The following is a 25,820-nucleotide window of genomic DNA, read 5'->3' on the forward strand; positions in this document are numbered from 1 at the left end:
TAAATGTCTCATCTCTATATGAACACAATGTAAATGTCTCTCCTCTATATGAACACAATGTAAATGTCTCTCCTCTATATGAACACAATGTAAATGTCTCTCCTCTATATGAACACAATGTAAATGTCTCATCTCTATATGAACACAATGTAAATGTCTCATCTCTATATGAACACAATGTAAATGTCTCATCTCTATATGAACACAATGTAAATGTCTCATCTCTATATGAACACAATGTAAATGTCTCACCTCTATATGAACACAATGTAAATGTCTCTCATCTCTATATGAACACAATGTAAATGTCTCTCATCTCTATATGAACACAATGTAAATGTCTCTCCTCTATATGAACACAATGTAAATGTCTCTCCTCTATATGAACACAATGTAAATGTCTCTCCTCTATATGAACACAATGTAAATGTCTCATCTCTATATGAACACAATGTAAATGTCTCATCTCTATATGAACACAATGTAAATGTCTCATCTCTATATGAACACAATGTAAATGTCTCATCTCTATATGAACACAATGTAAATGTCTCTCCTCTATATGAACACAATGTAAATGTCTCTCCTCTATATGAACACAATGTAAATGTCTCATCTCTATATGAACACAATGTAAATGTCTCATCTCTATATGAACACAATGTAAATGTCTCTCCTCTATATGAACACAATGTAAATGTCTCTCCTCTATATGAACACAATGTAAATGTCTCATCTCTATATGAACACAATGTAAATGTCTCTCCTCTATATGAACACAATGTAAATGTCTCATCTCTATATGAACACAATGTAAATGTCTCTCCTCTATATGAACACAATGTAAATGTCTCATCTCTATATGAACACAATGTAAATGTCTCTCCTCTATATGAACACAATGTAAATGTCTCATCTCTATATGAACACAATGTAAATGTCTCTCCTCTATATGAACACAATGTAAATGTCTCTCCTCTATATGAACACAATGTAAATGTCTCTCCTCTATATGAACACAATGTAAATGTCTCTCCTCTATATGAACACAATGTAAATGTCTCATCTCTATATGAACACAATGTAAATGTCTCTCCTCTATATGAACACAATGTAAATGTCTCATCTCTATATGAACACAATGTAAATGTCTCATCTCTATATGAACACAATGTAAATGTCTCACCTCTATATGAACACAATGTAAATGTCTCTCCTCTATATGAACACAATGTAAATGTCTCATCTCTATATGAACACAATGTAAATGTCTCATCTCTATATGAACACAATGTAAATGTCTCATCTCTATATGAACACAATGTAAATGTCTCTCCTCTATATGAACACAATGTAAATGTCTCATCTCTATATGAACACAATGTAAATGTCTCATCTCTATATGAACACAATGTAAATGTCTCTCCTCTATATGAACACAATGTAAATGTCTCATCTCTATATGAACACAATGTAAATGTCTCTCCTCTATATGAACACAATGTAAATGTCTCTCCTCTATATGAACACAATGTAAATGTCTCTCCTCTATATGAACACAATGTAAATGTCTCATCTCTATATGAACACAATGTAAATGTCTCTCCTCTATATGAACACAATGTAAATGTCTCTCCTCTATATGAACACAATGTAAATGTCTCTCCTCTATATGAACACAATGTAAATGTCTCATCTCTATATGAACACAATGTAAATGTCTCTCCTCTATATGAACACAATGTAAATGTCTCATCTCTATATGAACACAATGTAAATGTCTCTCCTCTATATGAACACAATGTAAATGTCTCATCTCTATATGAACACAATGTAAATGTCTCATCTCTATATGAACACAATGTAAATGTCTCATCTCTATATGAACACAATGTAAATGTCTCTCCTCTATATGAACACAATGTAAATGTCTCATCTCTATATAATATACACTTTAATATCATTAAAGTGTATATTATATTATGTCTACATTCACTATGTGGATAAGGTACTTAGGTCATTACTGTGTTTGGTCACTAGATGGCGGTCTAACAACATATAATGGACCAAGTCCTCACTCTGACTGAAGTGATTTCAGTGATTTAGATCAGATTAAAGTTTATGTAACAATAAAATAAATGTTCAGAATCATCTTCTATAATAAACCCTGATGGCTCTGCAGGGAGATTTCATCACATCTAAGTTTAAAGCCTCAATCTGTGATTTATTCAACTTGCAGACTTGTAGATTTGCTATTTTTGAAAAGCCAAAGTATGAATGAGAATTACTCTTTGGGCATTGCACATAGGAGTAAGAGACTCATTATTGCGCTGAATGATTGTTATATAGGCCTGGAAGCCCCTAACCCAATTTCCAGGCCTATATAACAATCATTCAGCGGAATAATGAGTCTCTTACTCCTATGTGCAATGCCCAAAGAGTGTAGCAAAAATAAAGCATAGAATGGTATAATTCCATTCCAAATATTGTGCCACATTTACTCACTAACTACACATCACACTGCATCACGTTGTGAGCTTGTAGTAGAGCTTGTAGATACATTACTATTTTCACAACATTTGCCTCTTTCTTACGTGATTTAAATATAAACATGCAGATACCCTGTAAACACTTGTTTGTTTACTGTTGAGTGAGAAAACTATATGTTGCACATTAAAGATAACCTCCTAAATCATTAGTTGGGTCCCCTGGGTGTACAGACCCCCAGTTTGGGAACCACTGGATTAAGTTGTATACCTCAGAGCTCATGTGTTGTAGGATGTGGACACGGTGTGGTCTAGCTGTCTCTCCTCTCTGGGTACAGAGGGTTGTTTCTTCATCTGGTTGATCTGTGGTGTGTTAGAGGTCTGTAGCAGCTGCTAGTTCTGCTGTCTCTGCTTTACACTGATGTCTGGTGGATCCTCATCACCTGACTAGTCTGTGGAAATAATAATAATAATAAAGTGTATTAGTATACAGGAAGCACCTTTCATCACATCACATGCAGCACAAAGGGCTTTATATAGAAAAAGAACAACACAAGAGACATGCAAGCAAAATAAAATGAACACAACATTAAAAAACACAAACATTCAGATGAAAAACATGATGAAGAACACATTAAAAGGAGACAAAGATCGAATTAAAACAATACAGGAAAATAACAACAACAAAACAACAAATACAATGGAATTGACTAAAAACAAGAGTGAAACAGTGAGTCTTGAGCTTGTTTTTAAATCTATCTTTGGTCGTTGTCTGTCATATATGTAAGGGGAGGTTGTTCCAGACACATCTGTGGGACTCGGGGGTTTAAGTACATTTAATTATACAGTACACCCTCTGTTATCTCTAGACAAAGGTAAGTAAAGGTAGACGTTCATCAAAAGGCTAGTGATACATTACATTACATTATATATTAGGCATTATTGTCACAAATGCTGCAACAGGCTCTGGGGTGCAGCAGTGGAAAAGTGCCGGCCCAACTCCGGGGTGGGTTTGAATCCACCCCCATGGTGCATCCGGTTTTGTCCAGCGCCAACACGAGCACAATAGGCTCTATGCACAGCAGCCATATTATCACTTCCTTCACAGGTGTTACCAATGATACTAATGAAGGCTCTGTTCCATTTAGTGTAACACAGTGGTTCTAATGAAGGCTCTGTTCCATTTAGTGTAGCACAGTGGTTCTAATGAAGGCTCTGTTCCATTTAGTGTAACACAGTGGTTCTAATGAAGGCTCTGTTCCATTTAGTGGAGCACAGTGTTTCTCTGATGTTTCAATATCCACGACCCCCAGAACTCTGAGTGTACAAATGGAACCTTACGGGTCCATTTGTACACTCTCAGAGTTACAAACCTGTAAGGGACTATTTGGAAACCCCTTAAGGAACCATGAGGGTCCCTGGACCCCACATTTTAGACCCACTGGTGTAGCAGAGTGTTTCCAGTGAGTCAGCACCCTGACTCTGTTTGACCAGAGCCTTCATTAGTATCATTGGTAACACCTGTGAATGTCATATGTCTGCTGTGCATAGAGCCTATTGGCCTGTGTTCGGGGGAGGGTGAACGTAATCCTACAGAACCTGTCAGCAGGGAGTGTTGGGTATAAATGGGTACGGTAAGGGTGTCCAACACTCTGCCAGCAGCCTATGAAGCTGATCCTCAACTCAGATCCATCATGGAGGCTGAGGTTCCAAACAGGTCTATGGCTGTCTGTGAATGTCCAGGAGTAAACACACATTCATGTTTATAATCCAGGGTGTGGTACAGAGTTTATACATCTTCATTTCACTGATTTTATTGTTTTATTAGATCTTGTTTATTCGATACACTTATTTGTTTTATCTCTTGCTCATTTGATTTTCCTATTTTGTCTCATCTGTTAGAAAGTAGGTATCTGATATATTACACTTTTACCTTAGTGCTAGGTATACTATTAGTTGCTTGTTTTAGAAGAGAATTCACTTCATACTTCTTGATTAGTAGTTTTGTTCCCTACCTACAGTATATTGAATGCACTTATTGTAAGTCACTTTGGATAAAAGCTTCTGCTAAATGACTGTAATGTAAATGTTTACCTGGTATCCTATAGGTTCACACGTTGTCACTGCAGACAGGGCGGTGCTGGAGGACAGAGGAGGACAGGATCTGGACTGGTTCAACGTAACAGAACCTGAAGGTCTGGAGGGCTCTGGTCTGGAACGTCCTGCATGAGATAAGGAGAGAGAGAGGACATATATAAATATTAACATTAAACTGAATGACTGTCTGGTTACCCTGAATGACAGCTCTGTCACTATTACAATGTCTCACCTCTATATGAACACAATGTAAATGTCTCATCTCTATATAATATACACGTTAATATCATTAAAGTGTATATTATATTATGTCTACATTCTCTATTAAAGTGTATATTATATTATGTCTACATTCTCTATTAAAGTGTATATTATATTATGTCTACATTCTCTATTAAAGTGTATATTATATTATGTCAACATTCTCTATTAAAGTGTATATTATATTATGTCTACATTCTCTATTAAAGTGTATATTATATTATGTCTACATTCTCTACATGTCTGGTTCGATGTGCATAAAGTACTTTGGTCATTACTGTGTTTGGTCACTAGATGGCAGTCTAACAACATATAATGGAGCAGGTTGTCAGTCTGACTGAAGTGATGTCAGTGATTTAGATCAGATTAAAGTTTATGTTCTGAATAATGTTCTATAAAGCAGGGCTATTTCATAGAATCAAAGCTTAAAGCCTCAATCTGTGATTTATTCAACTGGGTGGCTGTCTATAGAACAGCAGAAACATATGTTTAGATCATAAACATCATAATTCATACATATTGTTGTGTTTATTGTTTATAATGATAAAACATAAGACAGATAATGCCATGCAGACACATGTTAGTGAACATAAAGTTAAACTCATCTTGAGAGATAAAGGCTCTGGTCAAAAAAAGACCCACTTCACTGAGGATCTCCTTTCAAAGGAGTGTAAAACTCTGGTCACAAAATAAAATAATCATATATGAACTGGTAAATGTAGGCATTATACTTAGTTTGACTCCGTTCCACAGATAAACATTGTGAAAATAGCCGATCTACAAGCTCACAAAGCCTCGCAGTGTGAGGCGTTGTGAGCTTGTAGATCTGCTATTTTCACAATGTTTGCCTCTTTCTTACGTAATCTAAATATAAAGGTGCAGAAACCCTGTAAACACTTATACTGTATGTTGGTTTGTTTACTGTTAGACTAGGCAGGATTTCAGAAAATGTGCTTATTTAAAGTGCTGAAGGCAAATCGTGTTAATTTATGGCACACATGTTTTCTAGGGGTATTAAGGTGTGCTGAATCCAAATTTGCTGTGTGCCAAGCTCAAAAATGGCCGCTAAGCCCTCAAAATGGACCATTTAAAGATGGCGGCCGCCACTATGCTGGAATATATTACAAAACAGCTTTTTGACTAAACAACGTAGAAACTTGATTGATTTTCTTTTTTTTAGTTTTTCATTTATGAGGAATCCAATTAAATATTTTGATTTGAAATCAAGTGTGAGGAAACTGCTTAAAACTCATATATTGTGAAAATTGTCATTTATTGGTGAATATTATTCACCAATAAATGTTCCCAATAATGATGTACATAAATGCGTCATTATATAAAGGTAACCAAGTCCATAATACTTGTGAAGAAACTGCTGAAAGAGCATATTGCAAGCCTGTGGTATAAAGTGATGGCCTAACTCAAATATCAGCCACAAACACCTTGCTCAGCGGACCAAAGTAGAGAATGGCTAAATGCTACAGGAAAGAAGAGTGGAGGCTTAGTAGGTATTACCAGAATAGGGTCTGCACTGAGTAGATGGATATTGTCATATAATCTGAGGACACACATAGTTTATCAGACAACAGCTTTGCTAGGAATGACATCAGGCAATGAAGATGATGAGTACACACACAATGAGTGCACACACAAAAAAAGAAAAAGACGACTCTGATGAAGGCAGAATAGTTGTGTCATTGAAACAGCATGTGTTTCAAGATGGTGGCGACACATTGAAAAACATGATCAACAAGGATGTAACTTGGACAAGTACAAATGAAAGTCTTTGTCGAGAAACGCCTGTGTGAGCCTCCAGATAGTGACCAGCACCTGGCTCTGAAACCACCTATTCGAAAGAATAAGGCCAAGACATTTGCTTCTTTATATGAAGTTGTGCAACTTTCCAAGGGAAAGCAAAACACTATCAAAGTGGATAGGAACATTCTACAAATGCTCATTACTGCTTACAGAGCAGGGCGCCAGGTAAACCTTGAAAACATCCTTACGCATGAACTTATGACCATCCCACTACCTTTGGCCACAACTAATGGTAGTCTACATTCCACAAACAAATCTGTGCTAGTAAACATACTGACAGAACAAGTCCAAACCCCTGCAAAAGCTACACTTGATGATTCCAGCTGACTGCTCATTGATGGCCAAGCACTCGTGATGGCACTAGGAAAGCAAACTGGAACATTTGGTGAATATGCCAACATGTTTGCTGGAGCTGTGTTTAGAATGGGAGAAAACTGCCAGAGGATTGATGTTAGTCTTTAACAGGTATCAAGAGGAAACGATCAAAGCAGGCACAAGGATTAAACGCAAGCAGCGCCACCGACCAATACGTTGTAAAATAGAGAACAAGTCAGTTCCTCTTCCACCAGACTGTTCTAGCTTCATGGCACTTGAGGAAAATAAAGCAAGACCTTGCTCAATTGCTTTCAAACCATCTGATTAAACACAGCCCTAATAATCTAAGTTGTATCAGGGGGGTTTGCCGAAGGATTTGTCATCGGATCCAGATCTTGAAGTCTCTTCTCTAAGTGCTGACCATGAGGAAGCTGACACACAACTGATTTTGCATTGCATCCATGCTCAAATGGAAACACTAGTTGTGTCAGCATGTGATACAGATGTGCTTCTTCTACTTCTGGCACATTATTTCAGAATGCAATGTAAGTGTCTCTACATGAAAGCTGGGACATCAAAGGCGCCGAAGTATCTTCCAGTACATGAACTTTGCATGTTGCTTTCTGCTGATCAAGTTGACACACTACTTGCCTTCCATGCTGTCACTGGCTGTGACAGTGTTGGTGACAGCATGTCATAGTTCAGTGGCCACAGTTAGAAAACAGCCTGGCAGGTGTTCCAGCAACATCACACAGGTCTCATTGGGCTTGGAAAAGGCCCTCTCACAGTAGACATAGCGAGGTCAACAGAGAAATTCATCTGTAAGATATACGGTTGATACATGCAATGAAGCAAGAGTCAAGTTGTTTTGTATAGGTCGTGCACAAGAGACTCTGCCACCAATCTCAGATGCAGCAGTTTCATATCATGAGTTCCCACTATCAAGCTCTTGTCTGGAACCAAGCTCACTTGCCACATCCTGGTCTTCCTCCAGTGACCGAAATGGGATCGATGCACCTAAATGGTCAGTTGGTGCCACGGCTGCTTTCCCTGCACCTATGCCAAAAGCATGCAGGGAGATCACGTCATGCAGTTGCACAAAGGGATGTCTCAACCAACGCTGCGGCTGCAGGAAAGTACGCATGGAGTGCATTGAAGCGTGCAATTGCAAGAAACCTGCCAGAACACTGAGTAAATACAAGTCAGAAACACAAATTAAGGCAATTATACATCTTAAAGCAATTATTCATTACCAACCCCCCCCCCCCCCCCCAAAAAAAAACAACAACAACATTATTCATTACCAAAGAGGCCAATTTTCACAATATGAATTATATAAAAGTGGTTCCTTCACAATTTATCTTAAATCAGAATATTGCATTGTATTCCCTATATATGTAAACATAAAAAAGGACATTTCAGACTATTTTCTACCTTGTTTAATCAAACATATAGTGTTTTATTATGTTTCAGCATAGTGGTGGCCGCCATCTTTAAATGGTCCATTTTGAGGGCTTAGCGGCCATTTTTGAGCTTGGCACACAGCAGATTTGGATTCAGCACACCTTAATACCCCTAGAAAACATGTGTGCCATAAATTAACACAATTTGCCTTCAGGGTTAAGATTTTTGGAAAACTGACCTAGTCTATGTTGAGTGACAACATTAAAGATAAACCCCTAAATCATTAGTTGGGTCCAGACCCCCCCCCCCCCCCCCCGCTGGACAAGTTGATAAGGTTGTATACCTCAGAGTCATGTGTTGTAGGATGTGGACACGGTGTGGTCTAACTGTCTCTCCTCCGGGTACAGAAGGTTGTTTCTTCATCTGGTTGATCTGTGGTGTGTTAGAGGTCTGTAGCAGCTGCTAGTTCTGCTGTCTCTGCTTTACAGTGATGTCTGGAGGATCCTCATCACCTGACTAGTCTGTGGAAATAATTATAATAAAGTTTATTTGTATACAGGAAGCACCTTTCATGACATCACATGCAGCACAAAGGGCTTTATATAGAAAAAGAACAACAAAAGAGAAATGTAAGCAAAATAAAATGAACACAACATTAAACAACATAAACATTAAGATGAAAAACATGAAGAACAAATTAAAACAATACAGGAAAATATCAAGAACAAAAAAACAAATACAAGGGAATCAACTAAAAGCAAGAGAGAAACAGTGGGTCTTTAAAGCTATCTATGGTCTTATATGTAATGGGAGATTGTGCCGTTGGCCCATACAAGCAGAAAGCTGCTTCAACATGTTTTTTGTAATTCATTTTTGGAGGAGGTCAGCACACCTAAGGAGACCATTTGGACAGGCAATCTGAAAGGTATGAATGTGCTAAACAATTGTGCCTTAAAAACAATCATAAAAGTTACCAGGAGCCAGTGTTTAACCTAAAAACCTGGAGTGATATGTTTTCTCATCTTGGTTTTAGTTAAAACTCTGAACAAGTTGTAGTGTGACTCTGTCAGTGCTTTACTTATGAAGAACAGAATTGATTGATTGATTGAAATTTTTATTAGGCAAAAAGAATGTAAAACAACACAGTTACATTTATAATACTTTTGTCTAAAAGGTCCGGCCAAAAAAGTCCTTGCGGGCTTGTTTCCATTGGGGTCCTTGAATTAATTTCATAGACATATATAGTAGCAACCAAACAGTTCAATAATCAACATAAGAATACAGAGGGGGAAAGAAATACCATTATGTACAAAAATATATATATACAAAAAAAAAAACATTAGAAAATAAAATAAAAAGTATGTACAAGAAAAGGGGGAGGGGGGGGGGGTCGTCTGTCTACAGGGAAACTGGTACTAGCTCCTCTTTAGGCCTCCAGAAAGATGAGTTTTTAGGGCTGTTTTGAATGAGCCCAGCGAACTGCATTTTTTGAGGGATGGGGTTAGACTATTCCATTCCTTGGTGGCAGTGCTATAGAAGGAGAATTTGCCCATGTTTGTTTTATGGGTGGGTGTTACCAGATTATTGTTTACGCTCCCTCTAGTTTTGTGACTGTGGGTGTCACTAACTTTTTCGAGGTACTTATACAGATATGCGGGTATAGGGGGCATTAAGTACATTACAGTAGTAGAGACATGAGAAGAGGATGATAAACCCTCTTGTCTGTGCTGTAGATACTGGTGGTGTGGTCTGTGGTCTGTGGTCGTCTTAGCTCCTATCAGAACCTCTCCCTCCACCAACAGTACAGATTTGTACCTTTTTACACACATCCTATCCAAATGGTAAAGGTCTTTCTTCCTGCTCTCAGATGTTTGACATGTTAGCGGTCATGAAAATGTAAGCGACGGATTGAAACAAGAGTTTAAATCACTGTTTTAGTTCAGCCTGTGTCCAGTCAACCTCCGTCCAGTAAGTATCAGTACTGCTCTCGTTTCAGCTGCATGGGGAAAATGGCACAGGCTGGCTAAAAAAGCGATTTAAAAGCTTGTTTCAACTCTTCACTTAAGTAATGCACTTAAGTGAAGAGTTGAAACAAGCTTAAATGTCAAACATCTGGGAGCAGGGAAGACTACCTTTACTTTTTGGATACGATGCATGGAAAAAGGTAAAACTCGATACGGTACGGTTGGCCACCGTATCTAGAGCACAGACAACAGGGTTTCTCAGCCTCCAGTGGCTGTTTACTGACCGATAAAATGTCAAACATCTGAGATCAGGGAGGACTAGTTACTTTATGGATAGGATGTGTGTAAAAGGGTAATAATGGATAGGGTACGGTTGGCCACCGTTCTCCGGTGTCCAACACTCTGCCAGCAGCCTAAGAAGCCAAGCTGATCCTCAACTCAGATGGTATATATGGTAATATGGCTGAGTCATAGTGACATGAGGTCCACCGGCCGGCCCTCCCTTAATCCAACTTTAATATAGGATATACATATGAACTTTTTTTCTTTTAAATAATTGCGATTAGACGATGATGTAGTAATTGTGACAGGCCTACATGCGTGTAAGCAAAGGAATAAGGTTACTATGTAAACAAATAAAAAATGATGCTTTTTCTCCTGAGACAATTTAACTTCTTTAACAGAATGAACGGCTGATGTTTGTGTTCCAGGAGCTTTGACTGGAGCTGAGGTGATTCTGAAAAGACTCTCAGAGAACATTGGGCCTCATGCAGCAACCGTTCTTAAGAGGACATTTCTTCTTAAACCAACTTAAGAGGTTTTTAAGAAGATGTTGGTATACTCCAATGTTTTCTTAGCTGTGATCTGTTCTTAGGTAAGAACACAATCTACACACACAGAAGAGCACTCTTAGTCTGGCCTTTGAGTTCTAAAGTGTGACATGTTTGTGCAAAAATCTTCAATTCTACAGTTGTATAATATAGGATTTAAATTACAATAATATTTTTATCATAACTTTAGAGCCAAAAAGGTTCTCAAAAGTGTGGTCTGGGGACCCCCAGGGGTCCTTGAGGGAGTTCCAGGGGGTCCACAGCAAACAAGGAAAAGTTTAATCACTTTAACCCTATTTCATACTTTGTTTGAAAATAGCCGATCTACAAGCTCACAACGTGTCCCATTACTGGCCATTTTGAGCGTGTAGATCGGCTATTTTCAAAACATTTTGATAAATCTTGCAAACATTTCCCTAGCAGAAACTATTTTCAGGTGGGGGTCTGCAGCCAAATGCATGTCAATGTGGGGGTCCTTGACATGAAAATGTTTGAGAACAACTGCTTTAGAGTTTTCAACGGGTCTGAAATTACAATCTAAGCCAAACGGACCCGGTTGAGTTGAAACCCAAGCCCCATACCCACCCTCATCCCGCCCCCATACCCCCACCCCCATATCCCCGACATTCGCCACATCCCCATTTTCCAGTCCCCTTCCTACCTGAAAGCCCCCCTACACCCACCCGTCACACCCATCCCCATACCCCCAAACAAAGCCCCCTACACCCCTCCTTGCACCACCATGTCACCCACCACACCCCTATTTCCACCCCATTACATACCAAGCAGCTGCTACCTTAAAGACCCTCCATATTCACCCACCAGCTTTCAGTAATAAAATGTTTTATATCCACTACTAACGCTACTACTGAACATGAAATATGGATAACATGCTAATTTCAGGAAATGTACATTGATGTCTAGTTGTGATATGTTGATTAATGTGAGAGAAATAATAAAATACATTCATTAATTAATTAAATAATTTGCTGTTCACTTCAGAAGTACCTCCACAGAACTATTGATATATTTATTTTCATGTTTGGAGTCTGGTGTTCAAACATCTTTAGACTTATAGTTTAGGTACTGTCGGCAGGGCCATGCAGTCATGCCTTATATGGGGATTGGTGGGGAGGCTTCCTATGGTAATTAGGATTAACTGGCACACTCCTTCAAGTTACAAGGATTGGGATTCATCATCATAAGAACATAAGTTATGAACAATTCTGCCCTTTAAGAACGTTTCATGAATCTGACTTGACTTTTCTTAGGAATTCACTTAGGAAGAAATGTAAGAGGAAACATTAGGAACTTATTGCTGCATGAGGCCCATTGTGTTCCAACCTGAAGCTGGTGTCTCCATCATGGATGTGTGTCTGTTTCTCATCCTCCTCCATCTTCTTCTGACCTCCTGAAACACACGTTATAATGTAGACATTTAGCAGATAAATAACACACACATATATCAAAACATATATGTAGAAACAATAACCCACTTATAACCAAATAAGAGAGATTAAAGTTTATTTTTTCTTAGTTTTTCTCCTCTGACCTAACAAATCAACATGAAGACATTCTAATAGAGTTTTTTTACATATGTGATTTATAATACTAATGGTTCATTATAGGTTTGAAATAAATAATCATGGTATTGATTCCATATTGATTCTGCCCTAGCAGATGCTCTCATGCAAAACCAGAGAAGATGACATGAACTCTAGTGAGTCAACAAAGGAGCTAAATGCTCACAAAGTAAACAAGTTACAATGTAGACATTTAGCAGACACACTTATCAGTTCAAACTACTTAGATGTAGTATTTAGCAGACACACTTATCAGTTCAAACTACTTAGATGTAGTATTTTTAATGAACATGTTTCCATCTTGTCGACCCTTTTGAAAGCTTCTCCAGAAAACACTGATAGAATCTGCAGCCTTCATCTCTCTGGATTATAACAGGCTGTCTGAAGCCCACCCATGTGTCCCACCCATAGACTGTAAAAATGAATGGACTAAGTGACACAATTGGTTTCTACTGACAGTAAACGAAGCAGATTCTTCAGCCATGTGAAATCCGCCATATTTAATATATACAAAAAAGCATCCGGCAATAAATCCCTAAATGAATGCTATTGGTTGGGTAGCTTGTCAGTCAAGAGCGGGGGCGGGGAATGAATGCTATTGGTTGTGTAGCTTGTCAATCAAATCATCTAGAGAGCATAGCCTACTTTATCGTCAATTTTGAAATGAATGGGACCATAATTTACCAAAACGCATATCATGATGATTGAAAGAAGACTTTTAAACCTTTTGACCTAAAAAATCAAGTCTAAAAACCCAACCGCTTCCTGACACCAGCAGGGGTAAAACAGGCCGTTCATATAAACCATAGATATTCAACTGGCGGCCCGCGGGCCACGTGCGGCCCGCGAGGAGCTTCCTTGTGGCCCCTGGCCATATTCCAAAAAAAAAAAAAAAAAAAAAAAAAAAAAAATTTTTTTTTTTTTTTTTTTTTTTAAATTTTCATAATTATTATTTATTTGAACTTTGATTTATGTTATCAAAGTTAAAACAGTACAAATTATGTATCCTTCATTAGTTCTTTAAAGGCCATCTTTCATTGGAACTTAACTTAGAACCTTAAATAGAACCGAATTAGACCCGAAAAAAGGTTGATTTATATTGGTCAAATAGAACCGAATTAGACCCGAATTAGAGCGAATTAGACCCGAATTAGACCCGAAAAATTTCGCGTGCGTGCGCTTCGCGCACGCGCGCAAATTGTGCACACACATGCACGCGCGTGTGCGCACTGTGTGGCCCCCAACTCCAAATTATTTTGCAGTTGTGGCCCCCTGCCTAATCTAGTTGAATACCCCTGATATAAACTGTCACTTGAACTCACTTCCTTATTAGACTCAATGTACAACTCAAGCTGAACCCTGTGTCTCACCTGTCAGTCCTTGTGTGAATCTCCCCGGCCGGCCTCTGGTGAGAGACTGTTACCATCAACCTGACGAGTAAAGCCCAGATACATGACTGACATCCTGTAAGATCAGAGAAGATGAAACAAACAAGGTAAACAATCACATACATCAGAGGTGATGCAACTTTGATGATGTAGAGGACCATTATATATTTACACATTCACTACAGAGACTAAAGAGTCACATGTGTCTCTTTAGTTCATCCCTAGTGGCTCCCTGTAGCTTTACAAAAAATATATGGAAATTAACTGTTTATTTTCTTCACATCTTCATTTGTATTTATCGTTGCTGTAGCAGGCCAAACATGACACATACATTCTTACCTTTTACAATATTGTAAACATTTAGAAAACGTTGACCATATTTCTATCAACTAAAAATTACATCATAGCCTGGGACACATGTATTGGCGAGGAGCCAGACAGGAGGCTTGTGTAAACTAACCGGTGTGATTCCTAATGAAAATAAATAAATAGAGATAACAGAGAATGTAATAGTTATGGACAGAGTCGTGTACATTACATTACATTACAGTCATTTAGCAGACGCTTTTATCCACTTACAATAAGTGTATTCAACATAGATACATTACATTTTTTACATTACATTCATTTAGCAGACGCTTTTATCCAAAGCGACTTACAATAAGTGTATTCAACATAGGTAGGGAACGAAACTACTAATCACCAGAGGTCTTAAGTGTATTTCCTGTAAAAACAGGCAACCAAGAGTATACCTAGCGCTAAGGTAAAAGTGCAATATATCAGCTATCTACTTTCAAGCACATGAGATAAAATAGCCAAATCAAATGAGCACAAGCTAATCAATCCAATACAACAATAGTTCCTAAACTAGTTAACAACAAGTAGGCCAGGCAAAGAGGAAGGGTAGTGTTTCCTGAAGAGGTGGGTTTTCAGCCTGCGGCGAAAGATGGGCGGTGACTCTGCTGTCCTGACATCAGTGGGAAGTTCATTCCACCACTGTGGGGCCAGAACAGAAAAAAAGTTGTGACCGTGTCGATCGACCAGAAGGACCGTTGAGTGGCGGGGGAGTCAGTCGCCCCTTGGTGGCCGACCGGAGTGGTCGGGAAGGGTTGTGGGCATTGACCAATACCCGGAGGTAAGAGGGAGCTGTTCCTTTCACTGCCCTATAGGCTAGCACCAGGGTTTTAAACTGAATGCGAGCCGCTACGGGGAGCCAGTGCAGGGAACGGAGAAGGATAGTTGTGTGAGAGAACTTGGGGCGGTTGAACACCAGACGAGCCGCAGCTTTCTGAACAAGGTCCAGGGGTCTGATGGCAGATGCCGGAGCGCCAGCCAGGAGGGAGTTGCAGTAGTCCAGGCGGGAGATGACAAGAGCCTGGATGAGCACCTGGGCTGCCTTCTCCGTGAGGAAGGGCCGAATTCTCCTGATGTTGTAGAGGAGGAATCTGCAGGACCGTGTCACTGATGCGATGTTAGCCGAGAACGACAGTTGATCGTCCAGGGTCACACCCAGATTCTTCGCAGTCCGAGTCACGAGTCACCACAGCGTTCTCAATGGTGATGGCCATGTCTCGGTGAGGACAGCCCTTCCCCGGGATGAACATCAGCTCGGTCTTGTCTAGGTTGAGCTTCAGGTGGTTCGACGACATCCACTCCGAGATGTCAGCCAGACAAGCAGCAATGCGTGCCTCCACTTGTGTGTCAGAGGGGGGGAATGAGAGGATCAGCTGGGTGTCATCGGCATAGCAGTGGTAGGAAAAGCCATGGGAGCGGATGACAGCACCAAGAGATGTAGTGTAGAGAGAGAAGAGAAGAGGACCCAGAACTGAGCCTTGGGGAACCCCAGTAGTGAGCCTGTGTGGTTCAGACACAGACCCTCCCAGCATCACCTGGTAGGAGCGACCCGTCAGGTAGGATGCAAACAGGGAGAGTGCAGAGCCTGAGACACCCATCCCCTCGAGGGTGGAGAGGAGGATCTGATGGTTCACTGTGTCGAACGCTGCAGACAGGTCCAGGAGTATCAGGACAGAGGAGAGAGAGTTCGCTCTAGCGGCATGGAGTGACTCCGCCACTGCCAGGAGGGCAGTCTCTGTCGAGTGACCCACTTTGAACCCAGACTGGTTGGAGTCCAGGAGGTTGTTCTGGTGGAGATACGAGGACAGTTAGGGACAGATAGGGAACGAAACTACTAATCACCAGAAGTCTGAAGTGCATTTCCTGCAAAAACAAGCAACCAAGAGTATACTTGCTGTGTACTTTCACTGACAATACTGCTGGATTACCTGTATGTTTCATTGAATACAAGAAGACTCACCTCAAGACAAACTCACCTCAACTGAAAAAGGAATACTCACCTCGGGGGTAGGAACAGTCACCCCGGGGGGTGGGTAAACTCACCTCAGGACCTGAGAAAACTCACCTCGGAACACTCACCCCGGGGGTAGGAACACTCACCCCGGGGGTAGGAAAACTCACCCAGAAAAACTCAATGGTGTAATGTACAGTGAGTTTTTGTTTTGTGGGTGGGTTTAACCTTTCCCCTCTACACCAAGTCTGTATGTTTAAAAAAGGCACATATACCGGCTTGTGAGCTTTCCTTTTTCACAGAATGCTTTCATAATGAGACACGTTTAATCCATACTGGATTAAATTCTGTCTTTGAAGGTATAGAATTACCAAATTATGTTGTTCAATGATATATTTGTGTTTAAAATACACACACACACACACACACACACACACACACACACACACACACACACACACACACACACACACACACACACACACACACACACAAAGAGTAAGGCATCAAAATGTACCAAAAGTAATATTTCTAAAAACTAAAGTTCTCAAACAATGCATGTGTGCAATGCAATGTTCTATGCTGTTATCATTTATACCAGCAAAGTAGTAGGTAACTAAATATCCTAGGTAAAAATAGGGAAAAGTGTTTAATGCATGTTTTAGTGAAATGTATATCTAATAGTAACTAAAGTTCAATAATGCTTACTATAGTGAAATGTATATCTAATAGTAACTAAAGTTCAATAATGCTTACAATAGTGAAATGTATATCTAATAGTAACTAAAGTAACTAAAGTTCAATAATGCTTACCAAAAGCTTTTCTCACAAATGTGTTCACACAGAAAACAAAACATTATACCTGTGTTTTACCTTCACTGGAGTTTTTCTTCATTTTTATTTGTTAAGTAAGTATTTGTTTGCATTGTACACATTGGAATGTTCACTTTTCTGATGAAATCTACCTTGTATTTAAAGCACTTTAATTAGCTAAATGTAATTTAACAACATACATTGACATTGGAATGTTCATTTCTCTGGGTTCCTACCTTTGTTTGTTTGTTTGTTTGTTTGATGGGGGCACAGGAGTGAAGGGGAGGAGGGGGGTTGACCACTTAACACTAATATCCCATTCCACTTAATGATTCATTGTTTGATATCTAATAGGTGGATGGGGCAAGGTGTGGAGCTGGAGACACATAGCAAATGACCATGCTATTTGCATTCCTTGTTCACTTTTCTGATGAAATCTACCTTTCATTCATTCTGTGAAAATGGAAAGCTCACATTATGAAAGCATTCTGTGAAAATGGAAAGCTCACAAGCCGGTAGATCTACCTTTTTACCTTTTCTGATGAAATCTACCTTGTATTTAAAGCACTATTTAAAGCACTTTATTAATTCTATACCTTCAAAGAAAGAATTTAATCCAGATATGGATTAATCCAGATATGGATTAAACATCATTATGAAAGCATTCTGTGAAAATGGAAAGCTCACATTATGAAAGCATTCTGTGAAAATGGAAAGCTCACAAGCCGGTAGATCTACCTTTTTTTAAACATTGGGGTGAGTTTTCCTACCTCTGAGGTGAGTCTTCCGAGGTGAGTTTTCTCAGGTCATGGGGTGAGTGTTCCTACCCCCCGAAAATCTTGGGGGTGAGTATTCCTACCTCTGAGGTGAGTCTTCCGGGGTGAGTATTCCTACCTCTGAGGTGAGTTGGTTTTGGGGTGAGTCTTCTTGATACCGTTTCATTAACATGTATTTGTATTCAGTCATTTTGACAGGTTAATATAGACTTAATAACCAACGTTCACTTCAATATAAAGCTCAAATATATTTGCGGCTCCAGACAGATTTTGTATTTATTTATTTGGTCCAAAATGTGTCTCTTGTGACATTAATTGCTGAGCCCTGATCCAGAGGGACACATTACATATACTGTCAGACAGAAACCTCTTCTCTCTGTATTTTAACTTTTTTCGTAAATTAATGCTGTACTTTTCCATTCTATGTCACACAAAAGTAGCAAAAATAGCAGATCTACAAGCTCAAAACGTGTCGCAGTGTGACGCGTTTTGAGCTTGTAGATCTGCTACTTTTGCTTTCTTTTTAGTTGGAATCCAGATTTTTTGTTGCTATTTTTGAATTGGAAGGTGGGGGGCACATGAGGCCCCCACCTTCACTTAATGTGGCCCCCACCTTCACTTAATGAGGCCCACAGGTTAATATCAGAATAGTGATATATTATTGATCAGCTGTTATGATTCTAAACATGTAAACATGACCCACTTTAATGACTTCAGTCTATATTAGTAGCTTAATGACTAGTATTAACATTCTATTGTCTTTTTTAGGTCCAATGTATTTGTATTTAAGTTCATAAAGTTAACATAAGTATAACTAAATGCATAAAAAAAAAAACTAAAAAAAAACACAGGATTCCAATTCAAAAATAGCAGATCAAAGCTCAAAACGTGTTGCAGATCTGCAATTTTTTGCTACTTTAGCTATTGCTAAAGTACTTTAACTTTAACTTTACTTAAGTTATTTTTGCTACTTTTGTGTGACATAGAATGGTGAAACAAGTTAAAATACAGAGAGAGAGACAGTATATATAATGTGTTCCTCTGTAGTGAGTGTGTAAATATAGTGTCCCTCTACATCATTAAAGTTACCCCTGACTTATAGCTGTAGATACAACTCTCATACATATTTATGATTCATTTATGATGTTTTCAATCAAACGTCACAATCATAAATACGTCTATGAGAGTTGTATTCTACACCAGTGGTTCTCAAACTTTTTCATGTCAAGGACCCCCAAATTGACACTTATTACCCCACAGACCCCCATTTGAAAAGATAAGGGACCCCCATAAGAGAAGGTATTTACAGCTCTCTAGCAGTGATTCTTAACTATTTTAATTTCAAGGACCCCCAGTTTGACATGCATTAGGGCTACGGACCGCCATTTAATGGTATTTCTATCTCTGGGACCCCAATTCATATTGTAAAATCAATGTTAATTTAACTCTGAGTGTACAAATGGAACCAAATGGACCCGTTAGGGTCCATTTGGTTCCATTTGTTACACTCTCAGAGTTGCAGACCCATAAGGGTCCATTTGGTTCCTATAATCTATCATTTAGCTGGGGACCCCCTGGAACTCCCTCAAGGACCCCTGGGGGTCCCCGGACCCCACTTTGAGAACCAATGTTCTACACTACAGCTACCCCTGACTTACATGATGCTTTATCAGCACTTTTATTTTGCTACTTGTGTAACTTTATAAGATAAAGTAAAGTGATGTATGTAGATATGAGGTTTATGCTTGACACAAACCTCATATCTCCATACATCACTTTACTTTTTATTACACAAAGTTACACACAAGTAGCAAAAGACACATTATAATGTTTGCAGTGAGTGAATATCATAACAATAATAATAATAATAATGTGTGTAGTAAATGTAAACAGTGTTAGCATGTTAGCAGCTACAGACATCATACTTACTGTAAACAAGCTGCTGCTGTTCAACTTGTTGATCAACTGTCTCAGGCGAGAAGGTCCAGTGTTGCCAGTTTTGCGAGAAAAACAAGGAAACCAGGTCTATTAAACCGATACAAGAAGAGTGGGACCTCCATGTAAAAAAAACTGGCGATTTTGTCCAAAATATTAAACAATATATATATTATAAAAATGTTCTTAAGTAAAGTACAGCAGGCATATAGGTGATTTGAACGTGCACAGTACGGTACATTATTATTAAAGAAAAGAAAAAACACAACCCACTAAGTACCAATATTTGCAAGCAACTCAAAGTCTGCTTATAATAAGCAGACATGGCAACACTGATTCCCAATTCCTGTACAAGTTAAGTCACGTGACCCATTGTAGTGTATTGGTTGGTTAGTCGGATCCACATGACACGGAACAGGAAGGTACAACTGAGACCGGATTCTATAGGGACACACATTGGGTGTAACATTGTTATGGTTGAGTCCATAGGGTTGAGTCACGTTGAGACCACGTTATATAGGGACACACATTGGGTGTAACATTGTTATGGTTGAGACCAGGTTCCAGGGGTGCAATGCTCAGTGGACGCGGTTGCACGCCGTGCAACCACTTATTTGGCCAGGGGGACGTGCAGGCACACGCATAGATTTAAAACTACTTTAAATTCACACTTCATCAAAGTTTACAAAGGCTCCCGACTCACGCGGTACATTAACATAGGAATTAGCCTATATGCATATCAATTGTCCATTGTGTGACCTGTACTGTAGGTGTTAAGCGACGTGCGCGTCACGTCATTAAAATAGAGAGTGCAACCACTTCTCAAATGAGCATAGCATCACTGCCAGGTTCTATAGGGACACACATTGGGTGTAACATTGGTATGGTTGAGTCACACTGCAATCCGTGGGCAGAAAAATATTTGATACTCTATACAGGTTTCCTGTTAGTAAACATGAGAGGATATGACCGCGCAGAGGAGGGGGAAGCCTATAGAGGGCGCCATTACCCGCAGCAGCTCTGGTCAAATGTCCATTCATAAAAGAAATGATCTTCACCGGGTTTAATTAAAGTAGATTAAATTAAGCAGTTTGTAATACCTTGTTTACTCAATAAAAATGATTTGTCGGAAGTTGGATCTGTTTGTATATAATAGCAGCATTATGCCTATTATGCCTATAATAGCAGAATTATGGCTATCTAACTCCCGAACACAACAACAGAGTGAACGGCGCAACAATTAGTTTCCCCCAAGCATGCGCAGATTGCGCATTCTGCTCTGTGATGACGTTGCGCGGAAATCCGTCTATTGGCTGAACTGTTTCCTTAACATTTCATGCTAGTGGTTTCTGTGTGTAAAGATCAGGATCACAAAAAAAACACTCAGTGTGTGGTTATATATGGTTTGTCTTAAATGTTCCATTGTAACACTTAAATGTGATGTTGCAATGCTTCTCTCCCCCCCTTTTTCTGAAAAAAAAGAAAACCAAACAAAAAAAACTGCGCTATTTTTTTAGAAACATACAACTAAAAGGTGCACTCTGCCCTACTTTGGCCATTTAATACTTTAATTACCAACTTGCCAGAGGAAAATTGGCTTTCACATGCTTGGGCCAGAGAGCCTGGTTTGACATCTTCCAGTGGCTCGGTCACGTGACACACACCTCCACACTCCTCCTGCCGGAAGACAAAACAGTTTATGTTTTCCTGAGCACACCCCCAAAAAGGCTCATTCGATATTGCAGACGATATTGCAGACGTATCAAAGGTGCAGTTCTATCTCCTGCCTGTGCATTGCAAACAATCCAGCTGAATCGCCTATATATCCCAGGTCATATAGACAGACCCCTTCATGCCTGTAATGTCTCGTCCAAGAGCTGCAGACAGTGTCACTTCATGTGAAAAGCAAATTGTCCAGACCATAAACATCGTGGACCCCGCGGATGTGAACGCAATTATCCTCTGTACTCGGGCGATTTATTTTGAAAAATGGCAGTTATTATAATTTGGAGGGTTAGCAGCTATATATGTGAGTGTTGTAAGTAAGTAAGTAAGTACATTTTATTTGTATAGCACATTTAACAGAGAGGACTCACAAAGTGCTTTACATAAACAGAAATAAATACAGCAAAAAACAAGTGTACTCCTGACTGGACTGCATGTCCTTCTGTGTTTCATCTTTAGCTTTTTGAGATTTTAAGTGGTGGACTACATTCAGTGCGTGGCGTTGAGGTGTAGAAAGGCTGTTGTTACGGGTATAGGGTTCTGTATGTATGTGATGTTGTGTGTGGCTGTGCGTGCATGCACTCTGACCTCTGTCCTACTCTGTCATACTGCCTTCTATTATCACCTTTCTCTGCAGGTTCTACTTAACCCTGCAATCCTCCTCAACAACTGTTCTTCCTCACTCGCTCACTTAAGTCCTGTGTGTGACCTGTGACCAGCGCTTTCTGTATCTGACTCCTCAATGTATGAGTTATAGTCTCTGGCCTGATCCTTCTTTGACTGTTGTCTCATTTCTGACCAAATAATCTTACTCTGTCTTGCGTCTGCTAGAGAATTATTTTCGTCACTATGCCATAAATGGCCTCTGACACCAACGGACCGACAAATCTAATATCTTCACATGACTAAGTAGCAAAATCAGCGATTTAAGTTATGGAGCAAAGATTGTCTCTCCCCTCGCACACACACAGTTAAGAATGGGGTCAGTGTCGGGGGCAGGCAGGCGTTACATATCGAGCTGTGATGCCCAGTGATTAATTATAACCATAGCGGTACTACGATACGATACAATACGATACAACTTTATTGTCAGCTTTCACCGAATTTTGCTTTGTGTCCATGACGTCACCGCTCAAGATACAGGCAGGACATACACAATACATTACACAAAGTACATTACAGGACATACATCACAGAAGCAGACAGAAACAAGAACAGTAGAACAAATCCTTTTGGTTTACCGACTTTGGTTTAAAAGCCGAACAGACTGATGTACAAAAGAGTTCTTTAGCCTGTTTTTCTCATATTTAGGGACTCTAAACCGCCTCCCGGAGGGCAACAGTTGATATTCATCATTTAAAACATGTAAGGGGTCAGAGGAGATGCTCTTTGCCAGTCTAAGCATACTATTGATCTGGGCCTCTTTAAAGGAACGTAACACAGCCTCGACTGGCCTACCAACTATTTTAGCGCAGATCTTAATTTGGCTATACAGTTTGTTCTTATATACCATTGATAGGCTGTTAAACCAGGCCGTGCTACAGTACAACATCACAGTTTGAACAACAGACGTATAGAAAAGAGACAAGATCTGACTACCAAACGATCTGAGTCGGCGTAGGGAGTACATACGCTGCTGTATCCTCTTACAAATATAATCAATATGAGATGACCATGATAAGGTGGCATCTATCATCACCCCCAGATATTTGTAAGATGGGACTTGTTCAATAGCTGAACCATGGATTGTCACCGGTGGTGTCTTATCACCGGGAGCAGGGCCAAATATAATTTCCTCAGTTTTCTTAGTGTTGATAATCAGATTATTTTTGTCACACCACTCCACAAGCCGGTCAACGCTACACTGGTACTGTTTCGGGTCATCACTGTCAGTCATCAGAGCTATTAGCGTAGAGTCATCTGAATATTTCAGAAGAAACTGATTTGACTCGCAGGTGTTACAGTCTGCCGTGTAAAGAGTAAACAATACAGGAGAGCTAATGCAACCTTGGGGTGCACCAACTCTGGTCCTGATGGGAGAGGAGAGTGTCTTGTTTACCTTTACATACTGAATTCTGTCAGTGAGGAACTTAAGATAAAACTGAATAACAAAAGGATTAATGTGTAACTGAACCATTTTAGTGAGGAGCAAGTCCGGCTGTATTGTGTTGAAAGCAGAAGAAAAATCTAGGAAAAGTCCTCTAGCATAGGATTTTGGTTTGTCAAGATGTTTAGAGATGACGTGAACCAATGTGACAACTGCATCCTCTGTACTACGACCCTGCTTGTAAGCGAATTGAAATGGGTCCTGTGAGTTAAATATGGCATTGTTGAGATGATGAACCATAATTTTTTCCAGAGCTTTCATGATAACAGATGTGAGTGCTATTGGTCTATAATCATTGTGTTCTTTGGGGTTTGGCTTTTTTGGCAGTGGTTTTATGTGAGCGGTCAACCAAGCCTGTGGTATAGTATGTGGATTATCAACAATGTGCTGAAAAATGGGCTGCCAGACAGGGGCCAATTCTGTGGCAAAATCCTTCAGAATAAGGGGGCTTATTAGGTCGGGACCAGGGGCTTTTTTTGCGTTTAAACGCTGAAATATGCGCCTGGTTTCCTCCTCACTGACAGTGATTCTATCCCCACTAGAGGGCACCAACGCATCAATTAAATCTACACCTTTATCTAGACCATCGTTTACAGACTCAAAGCGAGAGAAAAAGCTGTTTAAATCATTTGCAAACTCCAGTTCGTTGTCCGTCACAATTGGCTTATTGGAAGGAGACATACCGGTCATACTTTTCATAGTGTCCCAGAGTCTTTTAGGGTTATTTGCTTGAAATGAATCCTCTAAACGCCTCCTATGAGCCTGTTTCGCCTCCCCAATTTTCTTCTTTAGGTTCTTGTCCAAACTCTTAAGTTTGGCCAAGTCCTTGTTCTTAAACGCAGCTTTCCTGTCGTTAATCTCGATTTTAATGTCTCTGGTCACATACAGTTTGTTATTGGGATAGATCTTAATTTTCTTCGTAGGAATAGCCATCTGCACACAGAAGTTGATGTAATCGCTGGTTACAGTGGTGGTTTCATCTACGGAGCTGCTGTGGAATGTGTCCCAGTCTGTACAGTCAAAGCAGGCTCCCAGCCTCTCCCTGCTTTCAAGTGACCATTTCCTTATTTCCCTCTCCTCTGGCTTGCTAGCTTTAAGTTTTGTTTTATAGGTAGGGATCAGGTACACCACGTTGTGGTCAGAGTTGGCTATGGGGGGTCTAATTCTGGATTCATATGCCGTTTTAACGTTCACATAGCATTTGTCAAGGATCTTGTCTTTCCTGGTGGGACTTTTTACAAACTGGTTAAAACCAGGAAGAGTGCTGTCCAGGTAACAGTGATTCAGATCCCCCAGAACAATAGTAGGTGCACCTGGATATCTCTGCTGTTGGTTATGGACACAGTCCGCGATGGTTGCGGCCGCTTGCGCAGCATTAGCCTTGGGCGGCACATACACCACGCACAACAGGATGCTTCCAAACTCCCTAGGTAAATAAAAGGGTCTCAGACTTACACAAAGGATCTCCACATTCTTATTGCAGATCGTTTCTCTTACAGTGAACTGTCGACACCAGAGGTCATTTACATACGCAATGACACCTCCCCCTATGGACTTTCCCGAGTTAGAGTCTCTGTTAGCTCGCACGAGAGTAAATCCATTGATCTCAAACAGGGAGTCAGGCGCATCAGATTTGAGCCAGCTCTCCGTGAAGCATAATAAAGATGCCTCGCGGAATTCGTGGCAGTACCTCGCATAGGCTCGGACCTCGTCCACCTTGTTGTTCAGGGAGCGCAGGTTACTGAGGATGATAGCAGGGAGCGGCGGTCTTGTGTGTCTTCGCCGAAGTCGGTTGCGAATACCTCCTCTCTTTCCTCGTTTCCTACGCTTGGCTGGCCGTCTCAGCTCGGGTGGGATGTTGTCCAAAATCACCGGTGGTAAACGGTGTTGGTTTCTGTCCTCTTGGGTTGCTAGCTCCAACAGGAATTCCCGGCTATAGGAGAGGCTCATTCCCCTGCCGAAGTCGGCGTTCGGGTTAGTTGTTGTTTGTGTGGCAGCTGAGAACTGTGCTCC

At 40.0% G+C, this 25,820-nt stretch overlaps 1 long non-coding RNA gene across 1 annotated transcript; it reads right to left on the reverse strand.

The window, feature by feature from the left end:
• Nucleotides 1-4,580: 4,580 nt before the first annotated feature.
• On the reverse strand, nucleotides 4,581-14,260 carry LOC311041376. The gene is made up of 4 exons (XR_014600402.1): nucleotides 14,129-14,260; nucleotides 12,520-12,586; nucleotides 8,725-8,902; nucleotides 4,581-4,708 (listed from the first exon to the last, which is right to left on the reverse strand). It is a non-coding gene; the product is annotated as an uncharacterized lncRNA (long non-coding RNA).
• Nucleotides 14,261-25,820: the final 11,560 nt, after the last annotated feature.

Source organism: Gymnoscopelus microlampas (genome assembly GCF_963454915.1).
Source record: "Gymnoscopelus microlampas genome assembly, contig: SCAFFOLD_75, whole genome shotgun sequence".
Classification (NCBI taxonomy): Eukaryota; Metazoa; Chordata; class Actinopteri; order Myctophiformes; family Myctophidae; genus Gymnoscopelus; species Gymnoscopelus microlampas.